At 36.9% G+C, this 12,221-nt stretch overlaps 1 long non-coding RNA gene across 2 annotated transcripts; it reads left to right on the top strand.

The window, feature by feature from the left end:
• The first annotated feature begins 2,284 nt into the window (after positions 1-2,284).
• LOC124175334 lies at positions 2,285-12,179 on the top strand. 2 transcript variants are annotated; one of them, XR_006869143.1, is made up of 4 exons: positions 2,285-2,351; positions 3,432-3,561; positions 6,190-6,377; positions 10,977-12,179. It is a non-coding gene; the product is annotated as an uncharacterized LOC124175334 (long non-coding RNA). The 2 variants fall into 2 exon arrangements; XR_006869142.1 differs by lacking the exon at positions 6,190-6,377.
• Positions 12,180-12,221: the final 42 nt, after the last annotated feature.

The following is a 12,221-nucleotide window of genomic DNA, read 5'->3' as shown; positions in this document are numbered from 1 at the left end:
CGAAATTATACCCGCACTTTTTTTTCGAACCATCTATAATCGGAAACCACAAACTGACCATTCTTGGCTTTGAACTTCACAAGAAACAACTCCAGCAGAAAATGAAAAGGTATTCTGATCATTCTTACTTTTTTTTTTTTTTTTTTTATGCAAATGAAATTATAACCATTTTTCATCGAAGGTATTAAAAAGTAAACGAAACATTCAAACTTGATACGAATTCAATTAAATTACACTATTTTACTACAATCAAACTACGCTGATTTTATTTATTAAGTTAATGTTTTTCAATCCTTCGAGGATTCAATTATCAGGGTAAAAAAAAAATTATTAAAAATGTCGGAAAAATGAGGAATTGGATAGAATTCATTTTGAATCGAATTTTTCAGAAATTAGACGCTGAAAAGTATTTTTAACGAATTTACCCTCGGTATAATTCCGCATAAAAAATTGAATGGAAAAAGTCTCGACCGAATCGAAAACGACACGGTTAAATCTTGGCCGAATTGGCAAAGAATGCCTCATACATACGTCATTCGCAGAATGCACTTTGAGGAAAATACACAAGCATTCGAGAAATTGGTGAATTACGTTGCGAATCTTTCGTCGAGAACATCGTTCTTATTTTTGCCGAACAAGTTTTGAAAGAAAAAACGAGTAATAAAAAATGCAGGAAATGAAAAGTAAAAGTAATAATTCACCGTTTCCGTCGCTTCGCATTTCCCCCGTTTCTGTCCCGCGTTTTTTAGCCTCGCTTTTTCACTCTCATACCTTCTCGCTTATTATTCCGATACCAGAAAATGTCCCGCTCTGCCTCCTTGAGAACGGTATGGTGGCAACCACCGAGTGCTTCGAAACACCAGAGTTTCTGCTTCTTTTGTTCGCTTATATACCGGTAATGGACAAGGGGATATGTCGTCGTATAAATTATTCCTACACGTGGCAACGGCTCGGTCACAATAATTGCGAGTATTGACCCCACGGAGCAGAGGAGAATTAATTATTATACGTTCGTTACCTGAAAAGTCCATTTCGCCGGATTACCGGTTCTGGAGTAGCGAAGGCGTTGGTAATGATCATCGAAGGGAGATAAAAATTGAAAACATTAGAAAAACGATGCTACCTACATTTTCTCCAACAAATATTCTTTTTATATAACGCTAGCATCCTTTGCGCATTTTTTCATTGGTCTTTTTCGTGCACGAAGTAGCCGTTTCTATGACGTTCGAGTAAGTCTGCGAATGCGCATGCGCGGAGTACAGAAAGGACCACTTATAAGTCCTAGGAGTTATTGGTGCTCCCTTCTGTACTGCGCATGCGCGGTCGCAAAACGCGACCTAACCTCAATTTCGTGCTTCGTGAAAAAACGCGTAACATTCTCCTGTTACGTAAAGAATCGTGTGCAGCAAGGAGGCAACGGTCTTTTCGCTTCGCAAATTTGCAATAATCGTTATCGGCTCGCACAAGCTCACAATATATGGGAATTAGAAAATTATTGTTTCGTATACGATGCTTGGCAAGTTCAACATCGCATTTTGCGCAACTATCGTAATGGGTGTTACTTAAAAATCATAATTTCTAAACTAATTATGATTACAATAAACTGCGATGATGGTCGCAGTTTTCACAATGTCAATTTTGTATTCAGGATATTCCGTCGGAGAAGTAACCTTTTTTTAAACTTTGTGAAAATGTATCAATCTCACAATTTTTTTTTTTTTCAAATCTTGATTTTTCCAGATCGTAATTAGACAATTGTATCGAGCAAAACTCGTCAATTGACTAACTTCGGAAGTTTTTTTAATCCAATAATGAGACGATATATTTTTAAACGTGAACTGGCATCATGTACTTTCGCTTCAAAATTAGCAGAAAAGCTTGCGTATGCAGAAAGACCGTAACGATTTCTCGAAAATGATTCGGTAAAACATCCTCAACCGAGCTTAGCCTCCGACCAGCTTTCGTTTTCAACGCCGTCATGTTTTCGATTTTACTTTCTTTCCCCAGCTACAGAATTTTCCATCACTTCATATCTTTGGTCGAACAAAGACATTTTCTATGGCCTATATGTGCTATTCCATCCAAGACGAACGAAATTTCCATAATTACGGAATATGATGAGCGTGAGAAGTCTATGCGCCATGCGTGTGTAGCGAGCGCGGAAAGACGCGAGGCGGGTGCTGTGGAGTAGGGGGGGGGGGGGGGGGGGCGAGTATCGCGCATGCGCAGAGAGAGAAGCGCGAAGCGAGCGAGTAGCGAGCGAGGAAGCGGGAGGTGAGAGTAGTTTCGCTCGAGCGCTTACGGAAGAAGGTTTGGTCCGAAATAGTCGCATACCGATATCGAGCCTAGTGGTGAGTGATATGATAGAACAATAGGAAAAGTGATAAAACGATCATTGATATTCGTACTGTATAATATAATACAGGCATTTTTTTTGTACAATTTCATAATTAAGTCCGGAAATTGATGGCCAATTGAAGCCTGTGCAACGATCCATTAATCCGAAATTTTTGCATATTCATGTGCCAAACAATTTCTGGTAGCATGAATCGTTAATTGTTTGCAAACTCTGATGTGTGGAAAAAATTTTGATTGGAAAATAGCAAATCTTCTTTGTGCGAGGTCCTAATTCTGCGGCAAAATGGAATCCAAGTTTTTCTGGTAACAGGGATTTTCCGAAAACCTTGCATGACCTATGTTTAAAGAAAAAATTTCAGGAATAAACAATTTCTTCGGACGGGTCGGAGAAAAATCTTAGATTATTTCTGGACGAGTTTAAATTATTCTTGTGCTGGCTGACGATTTTTCAAAAATCCTACGGAGTTTCAGGAAAGACTCCATATTCGAGCGTAAAAAAAAAACATCGAAGTTCTCTTGTTTCTGGTTATTTACCGACGGTATCGTCTCATGGAAAACTGGGATGGATTTCTTGGGGAAATAAGAAATTCTTAGAAGATGGTCGAAATAAATTTATGATTTTCGAAGTGTAGCTGAAAGAATCTGAAATAATTTCCAGAAAACTTGGTACGAAAATTGTCAAGAAATATCAAGAATGTACGAATTGTTACCGAAATCGATCTTTCGCGCATAGATATACAAATTACGATATTTCTAAAAAATTTATGAAAATTATTCAAATTTTTCGGAAATTGCAAAAAAAAAAAAAAAAGCCAAGAATTATTTAAAAATTCGTATAAATATTTCAAAGTTTCTGAGAACAATTTTCACCAAGGTTAATTAAAACCAGGGATAAAAGTTGTCCAGATTTTATCAAAGACAATGTGCGTTTGTTTTCTTAGGCAGGAAAATGGGGTAAAATAATTCAAAGTCGGTTACGGACAATTATTTGTACTAGAAACGTTAAAAAATTCAATGAAACAACTGGCTCGCTGCTGGGGGAGCGATGAAATAAATTGCAACAATGCTTTCAGTGAAATCTATCGGTTTTCCCGGGGATAAAGGAGTCAAAGGAGGTTGGCGAGTGCAGCTCCCCGGGGTTTGTGCTACCCGGTATCGAGGCGAGCATTGTTGCGGGGCAACAATGTCGTTCAATCTTGGAAGGTAAGATAAAATCTCTGCTTCGAGATGGTGCAGCTCGAGCCAAGCCAAGCCCATCGTTTATCCGCGAAAATTGCCGCATGCACTTGTCTTCGTATATACGAGTCGCAATTTTTCCCTTTGTCGAGCAAGGGAAGCAAGAAAATTCCTCGCATAGCGATCCTCGCGGCGTCGAGATGAATTTAACGGTCGATAAGAAGTGGTGGAATTTTTAATGCGTTAAACATTGATTTCTGTCAATCCAACAGTTTTCGAAGAAGTGAAAATTTGTTTTTTTTTAAATCCTTCCATCATAGAGAAAATCCTGAAATAATTGGAATAAAAAGTGACGGACTTAAGTTTTTGGGGAATATTTCATGTATCATATTTGAATATTTGTAAATTGGAACTGATTCCGCGAGATGAACATAAAACGATAAATGAGGGAAAATTGAAAATTTTCAGATAGTCGAAATCGATTGATCTGGCATGGAATGCCCTATATATTGGGTTGCTTGTACTGTTAGCGTCTGCACTTGAACAATACTCGAAAATTAAAAAGCCTCACAGGTAACAAAATATAGTTTTCCTTTTTTTGTCAAGGACGTGAGATTGCAAAAACTTCGAAAGAATTTGCAATCGTGCGGGTCTCAAAAACAGTTGAAAAAATAGAAAAAAAAAGGCAGATCGAGCATGGCTCGAAAAAAATGTCTCGTAACTTTTATCGATTCAGATTTCCTTCCAAAATGAAGTAAAAAAAAATCTCTCGGCGTGTTTTAATAATTAATTCGTAATCCTAGTATTTTTTGAACAAAACTCGTTAGATTTCAATGCTAATTTTGTCGTAATTTTTCAAATTATCAAAATTTTCGAACTCAAATCTCTCACTCACTACAGAGATGCGAGAGAAAGAACGAAAATACAAAATATAATAATGAGGAATAAATAAAATCGGTAGGAGGCAGGTCCAAAGTCGGCAGGAAAATTAGTGGAAGCAAAGCTGCCTGAAAATGTGTTTTCCTCTATTTGTACACGTCCAGTTCCAGTATTGTATATATGTATGCATAACAATATACGCGAGCTATTTCCACCCGGATGACAGAGACGTGGATCACCAGCCAAAGTTAATATCGCAGCAGATGGTGTGCGCGATGTTTTGCACAACAGTGAATATTGATGGACGAAATAACGTAGAAATTTTAATACACATTTTGTCGAAAAGATCACAAATGTCTTTAGAATGTCATTATATTCAATTTTACTCGGGTATAATTATTTTTTATCCTGATCGATGCTGACAATAACGTGGTTTTTACGTTTGCTCTGTTATTCCATTATTTGCACAAATATATATATCAGAAACGAAAATGATTAATAGCAGAGTTGGCAATTTGATGAATTTCACGAAACAAATGCTCGAATTTTTGCTATTTCTTCGAAACAATTTCATAAATATTTCGATAGATTGAAGTAGAATTGTGCAATTTGTAGATTGTATAAGAGTTTTCATTTTTTTTTTTTTTTACAATAATTTTAATTAATGTGGTTGAAAAATAACAAATGTGTTCAAACTTCACCGATCACGCAACATTTTTTCTATTATGGTAGAACTTTATAAAATTTTTGAAGTAACTGAATATCATATTACAGAATCAACCAAGAATATTTTGTTCAGATACAGATTGCGATTCGAATAGAGAAATCGTTATTCGTGAGTTTAGGGCTGTAATTTTATGAAAAAAAAATTCCACCACATTTTACGGGGTTTGAAAATTTGTGTTATTCTTGAAAGAAAAAAAAAATCGACCACAATTACTACGAAGAAAGTGAAAAAATCTTTTCCAAGTCCTTTGAAAAATGCATTTTCCTATTTCAATGTATGAAACTGAAACAATGCGTGCGTTTAACGAATTCGTAAAAAACGATATATATTTGTTTAAATCAATGAACTTTGGTGGAAACGTGAAACTCAAGCTCACTGTAAAACTAAGCCAACAAGTTTGAAACTGAAGGAAAACCTACGTAACGCGTTGTTAACAACTTACAAGGCAATAAAAAATATCGACAAAAATATTAAAATTCGCAACAGTTTCAACATGCAAGTTTCACGAGGAATATTTCATACATTGACATTTTTTTCTTTCTTCTGCAAAGAGATAGAGTGAGGCTAAGGTTGATAGAATGCGTGTAGGTGTTGTTTTCGCGAGGTTCGCAATGCGGTACGAAATCCGAGAATACCTTGTGAAGTGATCTGTGCTATTTGTAGAGATTTGCTACACGAGTCACGCAAAGATTTCTGAAAACACGCGAGATCTTCGATGAACCGATTCTGAAGCGTTCCTATTGATCTGGGTATTATTCCTTTCGCAAAGGGAAAAAAAAACATTCAAATAAAACGAAACCGAGCTTTAATAAAATCACGGAAAAACAATTTCCGCTTGTTTGCCTGTCGATATCAATCTCAAAACACGTGGAATATTCGACGAAATTTTATCTCGGTCTCAACTTTACCTATTTCGATCTCCGTATGAAGAATTCATGTTTTGATACCGTAGGGAAAGGCAATTACAACTTCTTGTGTGTTCTTCTCCTCCCTTTGCGAAGTAATATGAGTTTTTGGGTATTTGGTGAAATGAATTTTTTTACGAGCAGTTATGCTAGAAGAGACCGAAGGCAGAAAGAATCCAACCCGTACATGACGCAACCATTCGATCCGACAAACCTAAAATCCCACCGCTGTCACCAATTTTGCCATGAACAAGATTGACTGTTTTCCAGTTGATTTCCGGCTGGAATCTAACTTTAAAATCAGTTTATCATCGCTGCAACTTTGGAAAACGGTAAAAAAAAGCAACTGTCTTAAATAGACGAACAGCAATAAACTGAAAATAAATTTTCGTCGTCGGGAATAATTTCAGAGAATCCTTGCTTGTCGTAACTTTGCTGTATCATAACCTTGTCATAAATTTTCAATGAGCACTCGTTTCGGATACGAAAACTTCGAGGTGGAAAATTCCCGACGCTTCCGACCCTCGAAGAGATACGGCAAGTTAGTCAGAGAAAACATTGTGTCGAATAAATTCAAGTGTGTCTTTTTGTTCGTGTTTCATTGCCAATGCCACTGGCTCGATAAACTTCGAAACTACCGATGCTCATAAATATAAATGTAATTAAGTATAGAACGTTGTTGTCAAAATGTTATTTCAACTTTTCTTAATCTATACTAAAACAGTAAATGCTTCAGTAGGCAAAGAAACCTGTTTAAATCATCTGCGAGTCTCCTTCTCTATTAACTACTGCTTTTTTACCCCAACCGAACATTTACGAGTTTCTTACCAAGTCCACTGGAAAAAATAAGAGATTTCGTTACTTAGATAGCAAATATTTGGTTGAATTCATATGTTATACGTAACCAATCGCAAAGTTTTATTAAATGCTCTGCATAACTCGCTGAATCGTGTTCATCTGATTTTATTCCAACGTTTTAGGTTTCACTATTCACACATTTTCTTCGGCTTTAGTTGAACGAAAGCTGGGAAAGTTGTATATTTTTAACAGTGCTAATAGAGAAATTTCTAGCTCATGTATCGTGAAAAGTGTTTCAAATAATATCAATTTAGAATTTATTGGTTCAAGTTCAACTTTTGCTGTTCGGAAATTTTCATCTTCAAATTCAATCGTATTCTGATACCCATTTGGTTAAAAATAAACCGTGAAAAAAAATCTGTGCTTTTTTTCGAAGACGATCATAATTTACAAAGTCTTTTTGAAGTGATATGAGATATAAAGGAAAATTCAGGATAGTATCAACTTCAGCTTCCCGATCAGCTCCTTTATTATTTTGCAATTCTTGAGTTCTACCTCGAACAATATCAAATTTTGTTAAGATTTCTTCCAGGCGTTGTATGATTCTCTGTTTTTTCTGAACTACTATTGAATTTTCACTGAAACTTTCTTCTCTCCAAGTTGGTCATAAAATTTGAAAAAATATTTCAGGGATTTCCATCGCGTTGAGGGGATAAAAAAAATTTCACTATAGCTGTAAACTCGATGATACAGCTGTAATAGCCAAAAGTGCCGCGTGCCGGTGTCAGATCAATCATAAAAAAGGGTCTCGATCTCATCACGCGACGAGGGTTGCTTTTCCTTCGTTTTTTTCTAAGGCTTCTGTCAACATCGAATGTCACTTTCGAGTCGGAAATTCTTTGACGACACGTGAAGGTATATTTGCTGCCGTAAATTATATGAAATCAATACAGGAGAGAAGTGCTCTCGTGTCGGGTTTCAAAATAAACGCAAGAACGGATCGATTGGGTCAATAGAACCAAAAGTACGTCAACCTATTTTACCAATCTTTTTGGCACATCGCTCACGCTCAACTTCTTCCACCGCACTGCAGTTCGAGTTGGACTTTTCGGACGAAAACAGAAACTTCAAAGCCAGAGAAGTTCCAAGAGTACTCAAAGGATGTTGATGTGATATTTTAGGTGCCCCGAGAATATCGGTCGTCGTAAAGAATATGTAAAACAGAAAGTATTTCATACCTATACCCAGTCAATACACAAACTCCAGTAATATCGTCCAATATATTCGAAGAATTTATCAGATTCTTTCATTCAGAAGATAAATTCTTTCTTCCAGAAACTCATCTCGACTTCCCACATTTTTATTTTACTGCAGTGGACTCTTCGACTTTCACAAAAATTCACTTGAAAATCTGATCTTTTCGCAATATTCAGCCACGTTCGTAAAGTGGAACAGCCATGTGAAAAAATCGTTTTATTTCCATTCAGGAGTATCCAAATCCGGAACTAAGATTCGAAAATTGAAAATCTGAAAAAATCGGCCTCACATCGGAATACCCGGACCCTGGAAAAAAAAGTCTCTGGAGACGTCGTTTAGTTGTTTAACTGTTGTCTTTTTTTATAAAATTCATCTCAAATTACACGGATTGTGAAGAATTTATTTTTTCACACGATGGAGCATTTTCGGTGTATTATGAAAATTGTAAGAAATTACAAAATGATCAATTACTTCCAAAATTACATCAAGGGAAAAATAATATGATACCGAATGATCGTGAGGTAGTCCAAATTTTTATCCTAATTGGAACGCCCCATATTTTCTCGAATATAGAACTATGCGCATGTACAATATATATATAAACTATACTTCCGGAAGCTGCTGGATAATCTGAGCGCACGCGATACCGAAGCTCCGGTGTGCCTATCCGAAGGTGGTAAACCGGTGGTCGGGTAATCAGAAGCTTCCGGTGAAGTAGGCAAAGCTTCCTGTTACGTCTCCTACGTTTAATTGATTCCCCCGTCAAGGCAGCCGCATTTAACAAGGGCGGTGAGTTGAAACCAATACGTTTGGATCATTGAATTGACAATTGCAAATTCGAAAGCTACGACGATTTTTTCTCGGAAGTGAATATTATATAAAGACAACCTGCACATTAGTTTTTCATTTTTCAAGAATCAAAAATCATGGTGAAAGATTAAATAGATTCTTTCGATGCGATTTTGCTCTAGATCACTTTGTTTGTAAAAGTATTTTCTTCGAATTGACCGATGCAGATTTTTGGAATATTTACACGTCTGTTCGTCATTGTTTAACAAAACACATATTGGTAAAAAATACGCCTATTGTTAGTCGGAGAAAAGCATCAGTGATAATAAAATATTTCAATACATTTTTTGAGCAGCTGACTCACTTCAATAGGGTTATATTTATCCCATACGAATCGTTTTTTTTTTTTTTTTTGTTTTGTTTCTGCTGAAAAATAGCGTAATGGAATAATTCAGATAATAATATTTTACCAAAACGTGAGGCTAAATACATTCAGAAAAACTTCTGCAATTCACAAAATTTCTCAATCAAATAATGATTTTTCTTTGAACCGAGGCTTGGATTTTCTATATAATGTTTCATTTGCGAATTATGAGTCATGTTTCGAACAATACTCGATTTGGTTGAAATCACTTCTTCGCATTTTGTGTTTCTCCGATTTCTCTCAAAACACTGTGAAAACTTGATCGGAATTTGCAAGTACTTCGAAAAGCTCTCGATTTCACAGAATCTTTCACATTTCTTGCGACAAATTTTTGGAGTGTCAGGAATTTTGAGAAGAAAAAAAATCCGGCGTTTTTCAATCACATTTCAAAAGAAAAGAAAAACAAACAGGGTTAGGAAAAGTTCGTAAAACATTTTGCGATTGGCACGCATGAACGGGATTGGGTGCAATTGATGCGATACGAATCGAAACAGGTAGGCCATTGGCAATTAGAGGTACAGCTGTGTACGTTGGCGAATTAACAGAGGTAACGGAACAAAATTTGGGTTGCACATGCAAGTCGAAAGCGGTAATTGTCGTGATATGCGCGACGTGCATGACGGAGATGGGGAATGACGGCGGGTTGCAAAAACACGAGAGGCAGAGAAACGCGGGACGCAATTTGGACTCTCACGCGACTCCCGACGGGAGTGTCGATATTGTTCAACATCACACAACCCGATCCTCGTACATCGTTTGAAGTACCCACACAACGCGTCGAATCGTGACGGATCCCGAAATCGGATTAAATCACGTTGCGTCTCGTTTCTCGTCCCCTGGAATCTGCAATTGCCCGAGAGTCCAGCGGCTTGTTCGATCACTTTTATAGAGAAATTACACTCGAATTTAACAAAAAACACACAGTTTTTCAGAGCATGCAGCTTGAAAGGAGAGCAGAAATATCTGTTTTACCGACAGATTTACCAAATCGTGTTTCACGTTTTTTTGTTTTTTTTTTTCTGCTCTTGACCAACAAAATTTGTAGAAATTTTCGTAAACGAGAGGATTTGTAATCGTAAGTTTGAAACGTTGACGAAAACACTGAGAACATACTCGAAATTGATTTCAATTCTCTTAATTGAGGTTATGACGCGCTGCGCTTTGTAGCTGAATGTAACGATTTTTGTACTCGCTATTCAATTATCCAAATTGTTTTCAACTCGCAAAAAGAGAGAGATAATAATTCGTATAATTCTACGAAGTTCGAACATATTTTATTACCCAGCCGAAGCAAAATGTCTAAAATACGATTTGCTGAGGTGATTGGTAAAACAGGTAATTAAGTTACATCTGATTGAAAAAAATTCCGTGAATCCCTTACGTAATTGTCAACGTCGTCGGAGAAATCACGTTTTTCGACTATCATTTTGTTCACTGAATTTGTCGGTAAAACAGAAATATTAAGGCTATAAATGGTATTAAGGGTATGTATCAGTCGGTAATATCCTGCCCTCAGCGTTAGAGGAGTTATGGTGTTTTAGAAATGATATATCGTGTGATACGATACGACGGAAATTTACTTTCATGTAATATTCATCCCGGCAGAAATAAATAGTGATTTAAATTCGCATAACTATATTTATAGTTTTTCTTGTCGCTGTAGATATCGGATGAAATCGAGATTTCCGGTGAATGAAGCTTACCTTACTTCATTCACAAGTGAATTAGCAACGAAATCGACAAGCATCGACCTTCTTCACGGCCCCCAGAGAAGGAGCCCGGTCGCCTCTGTCAAGTGGAGGAGAATTTCGATTGGCAAACTAACCCTTGTCTGCAAGGACGATACTACTTCTAAAAAGTCGCCAAAAATTGAGCACCGCTTGAAAGCGAAGGATGTGAAGTGGGGGTAAAGGTGGTAGAAGCAAAGGTAAGTCCTCGGAGCAGCGGGCAACATTCAAGTGCGAAGGTACAAAGCTTGAACCACACAGTTGAACTTTTTCTGATCCCAAAAAGGACGAGGATGCTTTAGGGAGACTTGAACCCTCGGGTGAATCACGAGTACGTGCGCATCGTGCAAACCTATAATAAATTTCGCTAGTGATGTTATAGTTTAATCCGCGAAACCCCCGCGGTCAAGTGGACAATAAATTTATTTCGAAGGGTCGGACCTAACGCGCGAGGCACTGTCAAACTACGTGATAACCCCGACCCATGGAACAATGGCTACGTAACCTTATGAATTATTCAAATCGCAATGGATTATTATGTGGAACTATGTCCTTGGTATTCGTTTTGCCATTTACCATTTCTCGGGCTCTGTTACAATCGATCGAGCTGTAAGCCCAACCGCCCTACCTAGGAGTCCAGGAATCTAGGTAGCCCTGCAGGAGTTGGGAATATTTCGGTTCAGCGTTTCATCTCAAATCGTGTTTTTAAAATTTATAAACAATTCTCGGGATTGAAACTTTTCGAAGTGAAACGGGAGAAATTTTTTAAACAAAAGCAAAAACATTGGTAGCGTAGCTAAACAAAGTCGAAGAGATTCGGAAATGATAAACATTCAATTTTCATTTACTGGCAAGTACCAATTAATATAGGAATTTCACAAAATGATTGTTAAATATTTATGCAAGTTACCCTTCCATGGAATTGGAATTTCAAAACTAGGGGAACACGCAATAATTTTTTGAAGCAAAGATCTGTTATTTTTATTCTTGGTGTGAATAGATAGATGTGCAGTAATATAGATAGATATAAGTAGGTATAGGCAGACAAAGCTGAGAACTGTCTTGACCAACGGAAAAAAAAAATTACTGGAGAAGATACCAAGTTTCGGACAGTACTATGAATTTTTTAAATTTTGTCTGTTCTAGAAAATTCATAAAACTTATTGAAATTCATCGATGTG

This window comes from Neodiprion fabricii, chromosome 2 (genome assembly GCF_021155785.1).
Source record: "Neodiprion fabricii isolate iyNeoFabr1 chromosome 2, iyNeoFabr1.1, whole genome shotgun sequence".
Lineage (NCBI taxonomy): Eukaryota > Metazoa > Arthropoda > Insecta > Hymenoptera > Diprionidae > Neodiprion > Neodiprion fabricii.
The sequence above is the reverse complement of the archived record's forward strand: the minus strand, read 5'-3'. Positions and strand labels throughout refer to the sequence as shown.